At 44.1% G+C, this 20,083-nt stretch overlaps 1 long non-coding RNA gene across 1 annotated transcript in view; it reads right to left on the bottom strand.

The window, feature by feature from the left end:
• Positions 1 to 4,144: 4,144 nt before the first annotated feature.
• The window catches only part of LOC137371710 (uncharacterized), a 78,905-nt gene continuing 62,966 nt past the window's right edge, over positions 4,145 to 20,083 (bottom strand). The window contains exons 4-6 of the long non-coding RNA XR_010975275.1: positions 9,672 to 9,758; positions 5,761 to 6,451; positions 4,145 to 4,271 (exon numbers count right to left, since the gene is read on the bottom strand). This is a non-coding gene — a long non-coding RNA (uncharacterized lncRNA). The remainder of the gene's footprint in view (positions 4,272 to 5,760; positions 6,452 to 9,671; positions 9,759 to 20,083) is intronic.

Below are 20,083 nucleotides of genomic sequence, written 5' to 3'. Positions count from 1 at the left end.
GCAGGTTCAATTGAAGCATTCAAAAGGGAATTAAACAGTTATATGAAAAGGAAGAATGTGCAGGGTTATGGGGAGAAGGCAGTGTGGACAAAATGGGCTGAATGGCCTCCTTCTGCACTGTAACAATTCTGTGATTCTGTGATTGTAAGGCTGATCATGTTCAGGCACTTCTGAATCACAAGAATGCATTCTCTAAAAATGAATGACCTTTATGCCCCTTACAGATGGTAGCTGTGTATAGAAATGAGGATCTGATGGTGTTGCAGCTCCAGAATGTCCATTCTGGCACCTGTTTCAATGACTCTGTCATGGCACCCTGCTTATTGAAGTATCTTTCTCGATATACTAATCAAGATGATATTAATAGTGAGATGGAGGGGATTTCACAGGATTTCATCTAGATATAGGAGCCTTAAAGTTAATGTTAAGAGAGGCTTCTATATTTTTAATTTTTTTTAAGGATTCATATTTAAATTGTGGAAATGGATTCATTTGGAAGCCTGAAGAAATACTGGACTTGTTTTTTTCCACTGGGGGTCATTGAAAGCACACTTGACTGAATCCACTTACTGGAAGAATCAAAGAGTGCTAAAAACTCGACTGGAGTCTTAAGGCAAATAAACAACAGGAACTTTGGACTAAGGGGAGATGTTTACAAGAAGTCACATGTCAAGGTCTATGGAGGTCAAGAGATTAACTTTCTGTTTGGGGTTTGGATTGTTTACAGTTCAATGAGGGTGTGTACCATTTTGAAAACAGTTGGTGTTTTGCCTGCCAAGGAGAAAGACACCCCCAGCTCATCTTTCTTACACCTCTCTAAGAGACTCCGAGAAGTCCAGTGTGTCAGCTCTTTTTACCTCCTGTCTTTGGAAAAAACCCTGTGATTCAAGTGTGTGCTGGCTGAAACCCCTGATGCCACATTTCTCCTGGAAAAAAACTGCCAGAATAATTCTTGATGCCGCCTGAAAAGAACTGCTCCAGAAAAGATCCCAGTAACCCATCACTATATACCCGGACGCCAGACCAAAAGGGACAACTGACATCTTTCCATATCTTCTCCTTTTTCTTGTAATGGACCTCTGAAGAGAGAATTTCTGTATTTTTTCAGTGTGTGTGAACTTGTGTGGGATTTTATAAAGGAACTTTCATATTCTAATCTGTGTGTTAATGCTTTGCTTTATTACTGGATAAGTCTTGTTTTATTATAAACTGATAATTCTGTTGTTTATTAAGGAAACCTAGTTAATGCAGTTTATCCTGAGATAAAGAGTAGAGTATATGATTGACCACATCAGTAACTGGGTAAACATTTAAATATATGTTGTGACCTGTGGAGAAGTGGAACTAGAAAAGAGAGTGCACTCCTCCCACCTCAGTCTTAACATTACTTAGATAATTCTCATTACTAATCCAGCCTGGCTTGCTGTAAAATCAAGACACCAAGAAGAGTTTATGAGGATGTTGGTGGATAGTGGAGTGGAAGATTGTAGGAGAAATCCCCTAAGGATTGCCTTAACCATGTCCTTGAAATGGAGTCAATAGTATGGTCAAATGCTACTTTAATCATGATGACTTATACAAACAAAACATTCCTTACCAGGGATAAATGAATACCCTTCAATAAAATAAGCCAGGAGATGGTTCATTAAACGAGACATAAACATGTCCTGCCTTATCTGAGCATGTGTGATACCTTTGTTAGCAAATATCTGAAGCTAAATAGTGACCTGCCATATGATGTGAGTATTATGTTTCTGAACCTCAGATAATCAAGCTCACAGCAACAAAATATCTGAATGATTTTTATTAACGGCAGTAAAATACAGAAACAAAAGTCAAACAAAAGGTTAGAAGAGTAAAAAAAGGGTATAGCTTCCAATACCTCTCCACTGTCATATAGCTGGGTGGGACTGCCCTAGCCTCGTTCCAGTCTTTTCTGTCCAGTCATAGTCAGAGAATCATCTACAATGGCTTCTCCTTCTCCCTTGCCATTAGCACTCGAGTCCCCAAGAATCTATCCTTAGCCCCTTCCTATTTCTCATCTACATGCTGCCCTTCGGTGCCATCATCCGAAAACACATCAGGTTCTACATTTACACTGATGACACTCAATTCCACCTCACAACCTTTCTCGATCCCTTTATTGTATGATTTATCATATGATTATCCGACATTCAATACTGGATGCACAGAAATTTGCTTCAACTAAATATTGTGAAGACCAAAGCTATTATCTTTGGTCCCTGCCACAAACTCCATTCCCTTGTTATCAACTCCATATTCCTCCCTGGCAACTGAGACTGAACTAGACCGTTCACAACCTTGGTATTGTATATGAACCTGAGATGAGCTTCCAACCACATATCTGCTACACTAACAACATCACCTAATTCTACCTGCATAACCTTGTCCATCTCTACCCCAGCCTCAACTCATCTGCTGCGGACATCGTTATCCATGCCTTTGTTACCTAAAATTTACAAATCCGATACTTTCTCAGCTGGCCTCCCTTTTTAGAACTTCATAAACTTGAACACACCCAAAACTCTGCTTCCCATGAACTAACTTGCACCAAGTCTACTTCACCCATCACCCTGTGCCCAGTAAGACAACAACATGATTGTCAAAATGTCATTCTTGTTTTCAAATACCTCCATGGCCTCGCCCTTCCCTATCTCTGTAATGCCCTCCAGCACCACAACCCTCCAAAATCTATGCACTCCTCCAATTCTGGTCTCTTGAGCGTGCCCAGTTTTGATCACTCCACCATTGGTGGCTATGCCTTCAGTTACCTGGGCCCCAAGCTCTGGAATTCCCTCCCAACACCTCTTTGCTTCTCTACTTCTCTCTCTTTTAAGACACTACTTTAAAACTACCTCTTTGACCAAGCTTTTGATAATTGTCCTTAATATCTCCTGAGATGGCTCAGTGTCAAAATTTGTTCTTTAGAATCATAGAATGTTTAAGGCACAGAAAGAGGCCCCTTAACCCATCGTGGCTGTGCTGGCTGAAAAATGATCCACCCATTCCAATCCCACCTTCCAGCATTTGGTCCATAGCCCTGCAGATTATGGCACTTGAGGTGCATGTCCAGATGCCTTTTGAATGAGTTGAGGGTTTCTGCCTCAACTACCCTTTCAGGCAGTAAGTTCCAGATCCCCACCGCCCTTTGGGTGAAAAATGTTTTCCTCATCTCCCCTCGAAACCTTCTACCGATTGCTTTAAATTTATGCCCCCTCATCACTGACCTCTCTGCTAAAGTAAATAGGCCCTTCACATTCACTCATCCAGGCCCCTCACAATTTTGTACATTTTAATCAAATCTCCCCTCAGCCTTCTCTGTTCCAGGAAGAACAACCCCAGCCTATCCAATCTTTCCTCATAGCTGCATTTTCCCAGTCCTGGCAACATCCTTGTAAATCTTCCTCTGTACCCTCTCTCGTGCAATTACACCCGTTCTGTAATGAGGTGACTAGAACTGCACACAGTGTTCAAGTTGTGGCCTAACCAATGAGCTATACAGTTCCAGCACAACCTCCCAGTTCTTATATTTTATACCTTGGCTAATAAAGGAAAGGATTCCATATGCCTTCTTCAACCACCTTATCGATCTGTCCTGCTACCTTCAGGGATCTGTGGACATTACTCCAAGGTCCCTCACTTCCTCTACACTTCTCAGTATTCTCCCATTAATCATGTATTCCTTTGCCTTGTTTGACCTCCCCAAATGCATCACCTCACACTTCTCCGGTTTGAATTCCATTTGCCACTTTTCTGCCCATCTGATCATACCATCGCTATCTTCCTGCAATGCTCTTGTGAAGCACCTTGGGATGCTTTATTATGTTAAAGGTGCAAGTTGCTGTTGTAGTTATGACTCTGGGAACAGAAATATGGACTTTGCTGCACAATTGTCTCTCGAATCTGTTCTAAAATCTAGTGACTACGTGCAGTGTATAGGTAACTTGGTTACAAGATTCTAGCAGCTGTACATACATAATTGTGTCAACAGGATTTCTGTGTCTTGATTGTTTGAATTTTCATGTCACACATAGTCATCAATTTCCCTTTGTTCTGGAAAGTCCACCAAGGACCTTTTGTTATACAGTGGGCTGGATTTTACAGCCCCTCCAACACCGGGGGTCATAGCGGGGTGGGGGAGGCCGGAACGTGCCTCCGGGAAAGATCCGCCATGGGCCTCAGTGCTGGGTAGGCCCGGCCCAATATTGTCAGTTGTGGCGAGGCCTCATGGTGGCCGGCCCGCCGCTCGCCTATGGGAGCAAAATTAACATATGTTAATTTATTTAAATGAATTAATTACTTGCCCGCACCCGCCGTCTGTTCCAAAGTGATATTGGTGCCAGTGGCTGGCACTCCCATGCCTTTGCTTCCCCCTCCAGGGATCTGAGGCGGAACACCAGTGGGGAAGGGGGAGCAGGTAGGTTTTTCAGTGCGAGAGTGGGGGGAAATGGCGTCAGAGTAATTTCATTGGTCTAAGGGGTGGTGGGAAGGGGTAAAGTTTAAAGTTGATGAACTTTGTGGGGTGAAGGTTGGGAGCACAAGTTGTGTTTTGGGGGGAAGAGGGCAGGTCATTAATTATATGCTTATTGGGGGGTTGAGAGAGGTTCAGGATCACTTTATTTAATTTGTAATTGCATTGCAGGTTTAAAAATTTAAATTAAATGGAGGGCTCAAAGCCCTTTGAAAATGGCGTCTGCATCTGCGCAAAGGCTGCTGACGCCATTGCAGGGGACAGACCACCGCCCCCTCAACGTCATCAGGGGAGAGGTCCACTCCAGCCATTTAAATGAGCTGCCGCGAGCCGCACAAAGTGCAGCCTGCATTGTTTACGAATTGGTAGCGGCAATGTAAAATGCAGCCCATTGTCTTTTCTGTCCAATATGGTCTAATGGTTGCAAGGCAGCTGTTATTATACAGACGTTATTCAAGACTTTTTTTATTTAAAGGTTGAGGGATGACATTTGTTTTAACAGAGGCATATTCTGACATCAATTATTTCGAGCAGACCGCCTCAAAATTGCTGTCAACTACCCTGCTTAGCCTAGTGGAAACCATCCCTTGATTCCCTGCAGCAACTCTGCTTAGCCTCGTGGAAAACATCCCGGATTCCCTGTAGCAATGTCAACAAAATACAGCAGATCTGCAGTCTACAAGGTGCTGGTATTTCATTCAAGGGTGCCAACAGGTGATGTTACACAAGTCCTTTACCCATTAAAAAGATTCATAAAGCTAGATACTTTATGGCCATTAAATTGGATAACCCCCGAAAACAGGCATGGGGATCATGATGAGTGATTAACCCATGCACGTTGCTTCTAATGCAGGGAGCACTTAAACTTTGTGTTGCCTACACGTTTAGATGATTGTATTGTGAAGCCAGTGCTAAACATACTGCTGAATGGCTGCACTCCTGAGCAAGGGGCACAAAAATTCAGGCTAGCCCAAACTACTTAAAGCCAGCCTGTACCTTTTAAAGGGGAGCTGGGATAGACACAAGAACGGCACAACATGACAGTGAGTGGGCTCTAAGATTTTCTGAGAACAACAGAGATGATGGGCTGAATTCTACCAGCCCCTCGACGCTGGGGGTCGTGGCAGTGGGAGGCCTGTAAAGTTCTGCTGGGAGAGGGCCGCTGGTTTCCGGCAGTGGCAAGGCCTCGAAGAGGCCACTCCGCCACCTGGCTGCGGGGCCTTCATTAAATATTAAAATTAGCTACATTAACATGCCAATGAACTTACCTGATGCCGTCAGCTGTCCCATGCCGATTTTATGGCCCACCAGCCGCCACTCGCACGCCTTCGGAACTCCGTTGCAGTCAAAAAGGAACAGGCAGGTAGTACAGGAGTCCCCTGAATGTGTCTCACTCTCAAACAGATATTCAATTCTGAGTACTGATGACAGTGATGGTTCATCTGGGGAGTGCAGCCAGAGCCAAGGCCATGGCACCATGGGTGGCTCAGCTGCACAGGGGGGTACAGGGAAGATTGCACAAGCCATAGTGATAAATGACATGATAGTCAGGGGAACAGACAGGCGTTTCTGCAGACGCAGACGTTAATCCAGGATGATGTGTTGCCTCCCTGGTGCCAGGGTTAAGCATGTCACTGAGCGGCTGCAGAGCATCCTGAAGGGGGAGGGTGAACAGCCAGCAGTCATGATCTACATCAGAATCAACAACATCGGTAGAAAGAGGGATGTGGTCCTGCAGTCAGAATTTAGGGAGCTCGGTAGAAAATTAGCAAGCAGGACCTCAAAGGTAATCATCTCCAGATTACTCCCAGTACCACGCGCACGTGAATACAGGAATAGGAGGATAAGACGGATGAATGCGTGGCTGCAAAGTTGGTGCAGGAGGAAGGGCTTTTAGATTCTGGAGACATTGGGAACGGCTCTGGGGAGATGCGACCTGTACAGGCCGCACAGATGAGTCTGGAAGGCAGAAGAAACAAGCGTTAGAAAATTTAAAGAAGCGTTTAACAGTGCTCAAGGGTATATACTTCAATGCGAGGAGTATAGAAAATAAAGCAGATGAGCTGAGGGTACAGATAGAAACGTGGCAGCAAGATATCCTAGCTATTACAGAAACATGGCTTAAGGAGGGACAGGAATGGCAGCTCAACATTCCTGGTTACAGGGGTTTTCAGACATAATAGGGAGATAAAAGGGGGGGAGGGGGGCAATTTTGGTCAAAGAAACAATTATAACTTTGAGGAGGGATGATATAAGGATATTCGAAGGATTATCAAATGAGGCCATATGGATTGAGCTAAGGAACAAAAAAGGGGCAATCACACTGCTGGGAGTGTACTATAGTCCCCCAAACAGTCAGAGGAAGATATAAGAGCAGATATCTAGGCAAAGCTCTGAGAAGTGCAAAAACAATAGGGCAGTAATAGGGGATTTTAACTACCCCAATATTAACTGGGATAGTTTTAGTGTGGAAGGAATTGAGGAAGCAGAATGCTTGAGGTGCATTCAGGAGAACTTATTTGACCAGTATGTAGCAAGTCTAACAAGACAGGATGCAGTTTTGGACTTAGTTTTAGGAAATGAAGTTGGGCAGGTAGAAGGAATGGCAGTGGGAGAACATTTTGGTCGTAGTGATCATAATTCAGTCAGTTGTAACATAATTATAGAAAAGGATAGAGATAGAACAGGAGTTAGAATTCTCAATTGGGGCAAGGCCGATTTTACTAAGCTGAGGAGTGATCTAGCAAAAGTGGACTGGAAACAGCTACTTGAAGGTAAATCAGTGTCAGAACAGTGGGAGGCATTCAAAGGGGAGATTCAAGGCGTTCAGAGTAAACATGTTCCCACAAAGAAAAAGGGTAGGACAGCCAAATCTTGAGATCCTTGGATGTTAAGGAGCTACCAGCGTAAGGTAAGGCATGAAAGGAAAGTTTATGCCTAACACCGAGAACTCAATACTCCAGAAAGCCGAGAGGAGTACAGAAAGTGGAGGGGTGACATCAAAAAGGAAATTAGGAAAGCAAAGAGAGGGCATGAAAGAATATTGGCAAGCAAAATCAAAGTGAACCCAAAGATGTTTTATCAATTCATTCAGAGCAAGAGGATACCCAAGGAAAGAGTAGGGCCCATAAAAGACCAAAAAGGTAACCTATGTGTCAGGGCGGAAGTTGTTGGTATGGTTTTTAATGAATACTTAGCGTCTGTCTTCACAAAAGAGGGGGATGATGCAGATATTGTAGTTAAGGAGGAGGAGTGTGAAGTATTGGATATGATAAACATAGGGAGAGAGGAAGTATTAATGGGATAAGCGTCCTTGAAAGTGGATAAATCACCAGGGCTGGATGAAATGTACCCCAGGTTTTTAAAAGAAGCCAGAGAGGAAATAGTGGAGGGTTTGTCCATCATTTTCCAGTCCTCACTGGATACAGGTGTGGTGCCGGAGGATTGGAGAATTGTGACCGTTGTACCTTTGTTTAAAAAGGGAGCGAGGGATAGACCAAAAAATTACACACCAGTCAGTCTAACCTCAGTAGTGGGAAAATTATTGGAATGAGTTCAGAGAGACAAGATAAACTGTCGCTTGGAAGGGCACGGATTAATCAAGGGTGGTCAGCATGGATTTTTTCAGGGAAGATCTAGCCTGATTAACTTGATTGAATTTTTTGAAGAAGTAACAAGGAGGATTGATGAAGGTAGTGCAGTTGTTGTGGTCTACATGGATTTTAGCAAGGCTTTTGACAAGGTCCCACATGGCAGCCTGGTTAAAAATATAAAAGCCCATGGGATCCAGAGAAATGTAGAAGCTGAATACAAAATTGGCTCAGTGGCAGGAAACAAAGGGTAATTGTTGACAGGTGATTTTGCGACTGGAAGGCTGTTTCCAGTGGCATTCCACAGGGCTCAGTACTAGGTCCCCTGCTTTTTGTGGTATATATTAACGATTTGGACGTAAATGGAGGGGGCAAGATCAAGAAGTTTGCAGACAACACAAAAATTAGCCGTGCGGTTGAAAGCGAGGAGGATAGTTGAAGTCTGCAAGCAGATATCAATGGACTGGTCAGGTGGGCAGAAAAGTGGCAAATGGAATTTAACTCAGAGAATGTAAAGTGATGCCTGTGGATTGGTCAAACAAGGAAACTACACAATTAATGGGAGAATACTGAGAAGTGTGGAGGAAGTGAGGGACCTTGGAGTAAATGTCTACAGATCCATAAAGGTATCTGGACAGGTCAATAAGATGATTAAAGAAGGCAATGGAATCCTTTCCTTTATTAGCTGAGGTATAGAATATAAGAACTGGGAGGTTATGCTGGAACTGTATAAATCCTTAGTTAGGCTACAACTTGAGTCCTGTGTGCAGTTCTGGTCACCTCATTACAGAAAGGATGTAATTGCACTAGAGAGGGTACAGAGGAGATTTGTGAGGATGTGCCAGGACTGGAAAGATGCAGCAATGAGGAAAAGCTGGGGTTGTTCTCCTTGGAACAGAGAAGCCTGAGGGGAGATTTGATTAAAATGTACAAAATTGTGAGGGGCCTGGATCGAGTGGATGTGAAGGGCCTAGTTACCTTTGCAGAGAGATCAGTGACTAGGGGACATAAATTTAAAGTGATTGGTAGAAAGTTTAGAGGGGAGATGAGGAAAATATTTTTCACCCAGAGGGTGGTAGGCATCTGAAAGAGTAGTAATAGAGGCAGAAACTCTCAATCATTTAAAAGGTGTCTGGATATGCACCTCAAGTGCTGTAAGCTGCCGGCCTATGGACCAAATGTTGGAAGGTGGGATTAGGCTGGGTGGTTCATTTTCTGGCTGGCACAGACACGATGGGTCAATTGGCCTCTTTCTGTTCCATAAACTTTCTATGATTCTATCACCCAAACATATTGCACCACACTCAATGACACATTTCCATCTCTCTTGCAATAGAAGATGGTGCTTAACTGAGGACAGCAGTACCTAACAAGTGGGGATAGGCACAGCTGAATGTCTTTGCTTGCATGCAGGAGACAATGCCCGCTATCATTGAAGTGGCGCTGACTGAAATCATGGCCAGCAACAAGGCTGAAACTATCGAAGACGACAGTATCCTCATACCCCTAATTTTCTTTCGCACATCCCACTTGCCCCTCATCCCACAATTTCTTCTGATTAACAATCTGCAGATGATGTAAGTACGCACCTCTTGCTTTGCCCCTCCCTCTCAACACAACCCGAGCGTTGTGCCTTTCTCCTTTCAGATACTCAAGACTTGCAATCTGGCTAGGCTCTGGTGGAATAAAAAGAGGTGGAAGAGGGAAGTCAGTGATGAAGAAGAAACACTATCACTCACTCTCAGACACACAACCACCAACTCACTACATACTTCATATAATAGCTTGGAGGTGGGAGCTGCATGTGTTGAGACAAGAGTAGCACAGGTGCCAGCTTGCTGAAGGGTGAGATCACAATGGGTTCCTCCTTCACCTCTTCCTCCTGCTGTTCCTCCTTAGTTATTGATAAGTGTTGTGCCCTCATGTTGGTGAGATTGTCCAGCATGCAGCAGACAACCACTAATCTTTACACACAAAATAAAAGCAAAATACTGCAGATGCTGGAAATCTGAAATAAAAACAAGAAATGCTGGAAATACTCAGCAGGTAATCTTTACACACACTCTGTCGAGTACTGCAGTGCTCCTCCAGAGCAGTCCAGGCAATGAATGCATTGTGTAAGCACTCCGATGGTCTGCTCTATCACATTTGTGGCAGTATGGTGTTGTGGTACACCCTTAAGAAAGTGTGGTTATGTTTCCGATCTACAACAGTGTAAGGGAAATGATGTAATATACTATGTGATTTCTACTCTGTGTGTGCGTCTGTAGAGAGTATTTGTCCAGACAAGACCTATGTAAGATTACTCCTAGTTGTACACATACAGTAGAGTCATAAATAAAGAACTCACGTTATGTGTTAACCGATCTCTTATGCTTGGTTGGTAATTGTGTATAGTCAACACTAACACAAGGAGAAGAAAACATAATATGGGGCAGTGGTGAAGGCTTTTCAAATTTAAACTCCACCTTCTGCAGCGTGATGCCATTCACAGACATCGGAAGATCTTCGAAGACTCAGAAGAACCTGACTTTTGACTGATCATTTGCAACACCATGGCAGCCTGTGTAGACAGCTCTGCATTCATGTCGGGTAAAGTTGTTTGCACTTTAGCTGTGTACTCGGACTGTTGAAGACGTGATTAGAGGGCTCAGTTCTGACAGGGAATTGAGTTCTCAGAAAGCACCTGCATATAGGAGTACATCAGGGTCATTCTGGACCTACAGAGGGAATCTGTAAATTAAGGCAGATCCTCTACACATCACATCGTGAGGCATAGTTCCAAAATGTGTTAACCAATCTCTTATGCGTGGTTGGTAATTGGTATAGTCAACGCTAACACAAGGAGAAGAAAACATAATATGGGGCAGTGGTGAAGGTTTTTCAAATTTAAACTCCACCTTCTCCAGAGTAGCCATGGGCGGCACAGTGGCACAGTGGTTAGCACCATAGCCTCACAGCTCCAGCGACCCAGGTTCAATTCTGGGTACTGCCTGTGCGGAGTTTGCAAGTTCTCCCTGTGTCTGCGTGGGTTTTCGCCGGGTGCTCCGGTTTCCTCCCACCACCAAAGACTTGCAGGTTGATAGGTAAATTGGCCATTATAAATTGCCCCTAGTATAGGTAGGTGGTAGGGGAATATAGGGACAGGTGGGGATATGGTAGGAATATGGAATTAGTGTAGGATTAGTATAAATGGGTGGTTGATGGTCGGCACAGGCTCGGTGGGCCGAAGGGCCTGTTTCAGTGCTGTATCTCTAAATAAATAAATGGTGCTTGGGCAGAGACACTGGATAGCTGAATCGGCCCACCGAATCGGCAGCAGGACAGAGTAAGCCATAGCGTTGATTGTGCTGAGCTCAGATGATCGAACAAGGGAATAAGGCGAGTTCCAAGAGCTATAAGAAAATATAGTGTCATTACTGTATTTTTGGTCGTGGTGCCGTTTTGCACCAAAACCACCCTTCGTGGGCAGTCCACTAGAAAACATGTGAACCTTGAGACAGTGTCATGCACTCCAAGCTTTCTACTGTGCTATGACAACTTGTATAACTGCAGGCAAGTAATCTTTACCTGAACAGCAAGGAAGTTTTTGCTAACTGCATTGCAACGATGACTAGCAAGTTTCCATCAGTTGGAAAGCGACTGATCTTGTCTCCAAGCTCAAACTGTTTAAACAGTGAGTTGAGTTGTGCATCATCGACTTGGCAGTATCTGAGCCAGACAAGCAAGCTGTGAAAATTTGCATCGCTATAGGAAACAAAGGCTTGCACCGGCTGAATACGTCTGGTCTCAAAGAAGAGGAACGTAAAGATTTGGTAAGATGTGGTCTACACTGAGCATCTAACTTAATTTCCATATTCACTGCCTTGAGTTCATGTCTTTTCATCACCAACCACATGAATCTACTGATCATTTAGAGAGCAGGTGTCAAGACCAGGGACGTGACTGCGACTTCTCAGAAGCAGAACTTGCAGAGCGAATCACTGAATTAGTCATTGTGCCAACGCTGATTGAAGCATACCAGAAAGACCTGCTGAAGAAACTTAAGGTTACACCATTGATTCACTAGTCAAGGATGGATGCAAGTACAAAATGATTGTTGTAGGACAACAAAGTTTGCAATCTTTATGTTCTACCCCAGCGATTGGTATATTGGCCTGTTACGGCCAGGTGAGAAGGGGTTCTCAGGCTTCTCTTTCACCCCTTCTCTGGTTTGACCGCAACAGGGTTTATCCTTTTTTAACACAGTGATTGAACTTACCATCTCAGTGAGCGTTTGCTCCTGTTCCTCAAATTTAATTGCAAAAGAACCAACCAAACAGATTTTCTTGAGTTTAAACAAGAAAGATGTAAGTTTATTACTCTTAACACTCTAACCCGGCTAAAATTACTAAAAATTTGCTGCACATTCATGCACATATTCACACGAGAGTCACGCACACACACAAATAGATTACAGAGGGAAAACAGATTTGGTGGTTGGATTAAAGTCCGGAATAAATGGAATTTAAACACGGTATATTAGTCCCATAGTCCTCAATTGAAATTGTAGTCCTGAAGTCCTCGCTGGGCCACATGCATGGTTGCGGACTTGCTTTTCTCAGGGCTCCTGAAGGCAGAGGAGGGGCTTGATTCTTGTCCCCTGGTTGCTGGCTGTGACAGTCTGTAGGCTTGAGGGATCTCCCAGTTGCAGCTGAGTCTTCTCTTGATATTTTCTGGGGGGTGAGAGAAAGAGACCTGCTTCATTGATGGCTGTTCAGTTACTCTTCTCTGCTTTCTGTGTGATAAAGCTTACAGTCTCTCCAGAGCTGCACAGGCAGTCGCATGACACTATCAAGCCCCTTTGTTCTTTTAATGAGGTTTTTCTGGAATCTTCTCTGAGATTCAAGGTGCTATACCTCAAGATGTCCAGTCACACTTGGAGGGGTTTGGCTCTTCCAAAGTCAATGGGTGTAAATGGCCCTGACGAGCGTGTTGATAAGGCCATTCTAGGTAGTTTAATCACTGAGAGCACCCCATTGTTCTGGCTAGGTTGAATCAGACTTGTTGTCTCCAGTCGGATCTTTTGGTGTTTCAAATGTGAATTGCAGTGGCCATCTTGGCTGCCAGTTTTTTTAAAAAGTTACTTGTAAGAATTTTGAGTAAAAGTCCAATGCAAGGTTCCAACCAATGAAATTAATATTTCCCATTTGGCATATAGGGTTTTCTAACTCAGCCAAAGGTTCTAAGGCTGGACTCACACATGCGTCAAAGAGCTGTCCAGCATTCTATGATGTTTACAAAGCAAGTGGCACAAAGAGGCACTGGAAGCGACAGTGCAAGAGAGCCAAACCTGACAGGATGAACAAGAATCGTGACAGGAGTCAAGCGGACAACAAGAAGGTACCATACCCTAATAAGCATAGGTACTGTTCTGGACACGAAAGAAGACAAATCCATGAGGTAGCAAATGGAAATGACTATAGAGATGATGATGATCAGCATTCCACAGGATGTGAGGAACAAACCTTTCACACAGTGAATTTTGCTGAATGTATTGATTCCATCACACTAATGGAAGCATTTGCATTCGTACAGATTATTCATCTTAGGAAAGAAGGAAAACATGTGCTATGGCCAAAAATTGATACGGGGCGGGGGGGGGGGGGGGGGGGCGGGGGATGGGGGCGAACATACTCCCTCTACGAATACTCAAGAATATGTACCCGAGGATGTGGCAAGCCATGGTGACACCTACGACCGCCCAGCTTAAAGCTTATAATGGGTCAGCAATTCCATGTTTGGGTTCCATCATGCCAGACTGTTGAAACAATCAGTCAGCGTGGACACCCCAAGTGTTCTACTTCATTCAGACTACCAGATCCGCAATTGCAAGCCCACAGGCGTGTACGGACTTAACCTTAATTACAATACAAGGAATTAACTATGAACAGGAAAGCAGACCAAGTGTGGAAGCCAGATCGATCAGTTCCATCAGTGATATTACTTCACAGTATCCTGACTGCTTGGATATGATTGGCAGTTTCAAAGGGGATGTCACATTGCATCAACGTGATGATGCAATATCATCAATTGATCCACCCCACAAGTGCAGCACGCATATACAGAGCAAACTCAAGATAGATCTTAACAGAACGGAAGCAGATGGAATCATTAGCAAGATACAAGAGTACACTGATTGGTGTAGTTCCATTACCTGTGTCATCAAGAAGGATGGAGCTATCTATGTTTGTTTGGATCCTCGTACATTGAAGAGAGCACTCAAACGTTGCCTACTCAAGCTCCCCACTCTGGAAGAACTAAACCGAGGTTTGCAGGAGCGCAGTCTTTTCCAAATGATGCGAAAAATGGGTATTGGTCAGTGCAACTGGCAAAATGTTCCCAGGAGTTGACCACACTCCACGGTTCATTTGGTCGTTACCGTTTTCAATGACTTCTATTTGGCCTTTCCATAAGCCAAGATCTCTTTCAACAGAATAGGGATCGCATTACCAGCCAAAAGCCAGGATGTATTTGCATCGCAGACAACATTGCTGTTGTGGGGAAAACCAAACAAGAGCATGACTGCAATTTACACTCTCTCATGCAGGCGGCAAGGAGAGAGGGGCTTGTTTTCAATAGTCACAAGTGCGAGATTAACGTACACCAGATCAATTTTTTTGGGTCAATTTATTTGCGTCAAGGTATTCAACCTGATTCCAGCAAACTGGAAAATATCCATGCTATGCCTGTACCTCTGGACAAGGAAGATCTCCAATGCTCTTTGGGTCTTTTCAACTTTTTACCTCCATGTATCCCAAATTTTGCACACAAAGCTTCATTGTTTAGAGATTTACTTAAGAAAGATATTCCTTTTCTTTGGAAGGAAGATCATCAGTTTGTGTTTGACCAACTGAAGAAGTCATTGTCTGAAGATGTGTCAGTTCTTCAATTTTATGACCCAGCAGAGGTGACTACTCTGGAAGTAGATGTTTCTCAGAAGGGCCTCGAAACACATATATTGCAGCAAGGACAGCCAATAGCTTTCGGCTCCAAAATGTTATCAAATGTTGAAAGGGAATGTTAGTTTTAGTCTTTGGTGTTATGCACTTCCACACTTACCTATTCGGGAAGAGATCTGTGACACAGACAGACCACAAAACACTCGAGTTGATCTGAAGAAGCTGTTAACGAGTGCACCACCAAGACTGCAATGCTTACTCATCAAGATACAGGGTTATGATTGCAAGGTAAAGAACAAACCAGGCAAATTCAAGGTTACATCTGATATGTTCAGCAGGTTACCCAACCCGGCAAAGACCGAAGATGTATCAATTGATTTACAAGTTGACTTGATTGAAGTCGAACTTGAAGATGTCCTACATTTTCAATTCGATTTGGTACATTTCGGACAACAGAAATGTGATCAGTTGCAAGCTGAAACTGCAACATATTCTACTTTTCAAGAGCTGTGGAAGACCATTATAGAAGAATGGCTGAACTCTATCCATGACCTGAATGAGAATGTCAGACCATCCTGGGCTTATAGGGATAAGCTTGGGATTTCTCAAAGAGTCATCTTCAAGGGCAAGAAAGTTCTTATTCCGGAATAGTGGTGATCTGACATATTACAGTAATTGCATCAGTCACATATGGCAATTGACAGGATCAGAAAACTAGTTCAATGCTTTCACATCTTTCCTAAAGTGCAATGCCCAGAACTGGATGCAATACTTATACAAGTTCAACATAACCTCCGTGCTCTTGTACTCTATGCCCCTATTAATAAAGCCTAGGATACTGTATGCTTTATTAACCGCTCCCACAACCTGTCCTGCCACCTTCAATGATTTATGCACATATACCCCCAGGTCCTTCTGCTCCTGCACTCCCTTTAGAGTTGTGCCCTTTATATTATGTTGTCACTCCACGTTCTTCCTAAGAAAATGAATCACTCCATATGTTCTCCACATTGAACTTCATCTACCACTTATCCATCCATTCCATCAACATGTCTATGTCCTTTTGAAGTTTGACACTATCCTCCTCACAGTTCACAATTTTTCCAAGTTTCGCATCATCTGCAAATTTTGAAATTGTGCCCTGTACATCAAGGTACAGTTGTTGTAGCAAAAATGTCTGGCTTTTGGCCAATTCCAGTTTTTGGACAGCTGGAGTTTGGATATCAGACTTGCATAATATCACCCAAAGTCATATATTGAGCAGATTACATTCAGTTCAATATTGATACCTTCAACAATATGTCAGAAACCTGCCTATACCAAGGACTTAACCAATCAAATTCAGTTAATACATTGTGTTACGACCAGGTGAGAAAGAGGCCTACAGTTCCCTTTCAGCCTTTACCTGGTCTTACTGTAACAGGGTTTTATATTTAAACAGACTGTGTTTTTAGCTCCCCCTTGGTGAATCCTTGTTGTCCACTTTCCAATTATAAGGCAAAGAAATGAGCACAAACACGCTTTCTTAGGTTTACAGAAGAAAGGTGAAATTTTATTAAACTTAAACTCTAATTCGGTTGACGCCGACGGATACACGAAACCCTCACGCTAGCATGCATTCGCGATACACACATGCAAATAGCGACAGAAAAGAGCAGAGGAAATAAAGCGGAAAGGTTTGAGGCAATATCTGAAGAGTTTTTGTTACAGGTCTTTGAGCTCACTGTAGAGTCCTTGGTTGTAGTTAGATCTTGTTTTTTGTTGGGGCCCAGTATTCTTCTTAAACCTTGCTCGCTGTAGGAGTCTTTTCTCTCTTGGGGTTATTGTATCTTCAGTGGATTCAGTTCCGTGAGAAAGAGATGGGAGCAGACAGGAGAGGCTGTGGTGAGCCAGCCAGCAGAGGTCTTTTCAATCCAAGAGGAAAGGGTTTTCTGCCAGTTCAAACACTGTCTCTACAATTTAAAACTCTCCAAGCTGGCCAGCAGGGTAGTCACATGACTGATTGATATAACCACTTCTAGCTTTGTGTATTGTGTGTGTCAGGGACTGGTCTTTTGTCTATAAACACTGTCTGTCAATATGTAAAAATGTCTTTCCAGCCAGGGGCCTGGCACCCCTTGCAACAGGCCTTTTCTTCTTCCCAGAAAGAATTTGAAATTTAATATCCATGTGGCAAAATTAATGTGCCTCATTCTTGACAGGTGGGGGCCTGCATGACAATTGATAGATGTGATGAGTGAGATGAATCTCAACTGATGGCTCCCCTGGAGTCATAAAGACCTGGGTTCAGATCTTGTGGATCCAATAGTAGCAATAGTTGAGATTTTTGGTGCTGTTGAGGGCCACAATGGCACCTTGACTTCTGATGATCATATAAATAAAAGCAAAATACTGCAGATGCTGGAAATCTGAAATAAAAACAGAAAGTGCTGGAAATACTCAGCAGGTCAGGCAGCATCTGTGGAGAGAGAAACAGAGTTAACGTTTCAGGTCTGTGGCCTTTCATCAGAACTGGCAAAGGTTAGAAATGAATTAGGTTTTAAGCAAATGAAGGGGTTGGGCGGTTGGGTGGTGGGGGTGTTGGCTTGGGAAGAGAACAAAAGGAAAGGTGTGTGATAGGGCAAACGGCAGGAGAGATTAAATAACAAAGTTGTCCTGGGACAAAGGCAAAGAGTGTGTTAATGCTTGTGGTGAAAGACAAAGCATTAGTCCAGAGAGAGGGTTAATAGCATACGAATGAGCAGTTCTGCGTACATGAAAAACAGGCACATGGTTAAAAAATAAAATCAAATGAAATAAAAAATATAAAAATATATAAAAAAGGCTAGTCATGCTGTGAAGTTATTTAACTTAATGTTCAGTCCACAAGGCTGTCGAGTGCCGAATCCGAAAGATCAGGTACTGCTCCTCAAGCTTGCGTTGATGTTCACTGGAACACTGGAGCAGGCCCAAGACAGAAATGTTGGCATGACAGCAAGGGGGTGTGTTGAAAAGGCAAGAGACCGGAAGCTCGGGGTCATGTTTTCGGACACCCAAAGCAGTCCCCTAATCTGCGTTTGGTCTCTCCAATATAGAAGCGACCGCATTGTGAGCAGCAAATACAGCATACTAAATTGAAGGAAGTACAAGTAAATTGCTGCTTCACCTGGAAGGAGTGATTTAGATTTTTTTAGATTTGATTTAGAGATACAGCACTGAAACAGGCCCTTCGGCCCACCGAGTCTGTGCCGACCATTAACCACCCATTTATACTAATCCTACACTAATCCCATATTCCTACCACATCCTCACCTGTCCCTATATTCCCCTACCACCTACCTATACTAGGGGCAATTTATAATGGCCAATTTACCTACCAACCTGCAAGTCTTTTTGGCTGTGGGAGGAAACTGGAGCACCCGGAGGAAACCCACGCAGACACAGGGAGAACTTGCAAACTCCACACAGGCAGTACCCAGAATTGAACCCGGGTCATTGGAGCTGTGAGGCTGCGGTGCTAACCACTGCGACACTGTGCTGCCCCAAGGTTTGGACCTTGGATGGTGAGGAGAGAGGAGGTAAAAGGGCAGCTATTACACCCCCTGCGATTGTATGGGAAGGTGCTGTGGGAAAGGGACGAAGTGGCGGGGTGATGGAAGAATGGACCAGGATGTCACAGAGGGAACAATCCCTTTGAAATGCTGACAGAGGAGGGGAAGGGAAGATGTGCTTGGTTGTGGCATCACCCTGGATGTGGTGGAAATGGCAGAGGATGATCCTTTGGGGTGGAAAGTGAGGACAAGGGAGTCCACTCCATTCTCTCAGGTCTAACCCTGACATTGTGACCAAACCTGCTGACAAGGGTGGTGCTGTTATTGTCTGGCGTACCGATCTCTACCTTGCAGAGACTGAGCACAACTCTCAGACACTTCTTCCTACCTCGACTTGGACCATAACCCCACCACTGAACATCAAGCTACTGTCTCCAGGACTGTCACTGACCTCATCTCCTCCGGAGATCTTCCCTCTACAGCTTCCATCCTCATAATCCCACCACCCTAGACATCCTGCTACTACCTCCTTCCCAAAATCCACGAACAGGACTGTCCTGGCAGACCCATCGTTTCAGCCTGTTCCTGCCCCACTGAACTTATTTATTCCTATCTTGACTCTTTCTTTTCTCCCCTGGTCCAGTCTCTACTCACCTACATACATTCAGACACCCTAAGTCATTCTGACATTTTCCAGTTTCCTGGCCCTAACTGCCTCCTCTTCATTATGGATGTTCAATCTCTCTACACCTCCATCCCCCACCAGGATGGTCTGAGGGCTCTGCGCTTCTTCCTTGAACAGAGGCCCAACCAGTCCCCATCCACCACCACCACCCTCCACCTGGCTGAACTTGTTCTTACATTGAACAACTTCTCCTTCAACTCCATTCATTTTCTTCGAATAAAAAGTGTTGCTATGGGTACCCGCATGGGTCCTAGTTCACCCTGTCTTTTTGTGGGATATGTCGAACATTCTTTGTTCCAGTCCTACTCAGGCCCCCTCCCTCACCTATTTTTCCAGTACATTGATGACTATCGGTGCCGCTTCCTGCTCGCACCCTGAACTGGGAAACTTCAGCAACTTTGCTTCCAATTTCCACCCTTCTCTCACCTTTACATGGTCTATTTCCAACACTTTCCTTCCCTTCCACCACTTCTCTGTCTCCATTTCTGGGAATAGTATGTCTACTAATATTCATTATAAACCCACTGACTCCCACGGCTACCTTGACTACACTGCCACCCTATTTCCTGAAAGGACTCCATCCTATTCTCCTAGTTTCTCCATCTCCAACACATCTGTTCTGATTAGGCATCCTTCCACAACAGCGCTTCTGACCTGTCTTCCTTTTCCCTCAACCGAGGATTTCCCCTCCACTGTGGTTGACAAGGCCCTCAACCATGTCCGACCCATTTCCCGTACTTCTGCCCTCACCCCTTCCCCTCCATCCCAGAACCACGACAGGTTCATCCTGGACCTCACTTTCCACTCCACCATCCTCCATATCCAAAGGATCATCCACTGCCATT

The sequence above is a fragment of the Heterodontus francisci genome, chromosome 7, assembly GCF_036365525.1.
Source record: "Heterodontus francisci isolate sHetFra1 chromosome 7, sHetFra1.hap1, whole genome shotgun sequence".
Taxonomy (NCBI): domain Eukaryota; kingdom Metazoa; phylum Chordata; class Chondrichthyes; order Heterodontiformes; family Heterodontidae; genus Heterodontus; species Heterodontus francisci.
Note: the sequence above shows the minus strand (reverse complement) of the source record. Positions and strands in the feature narration are given on the sequence as shown.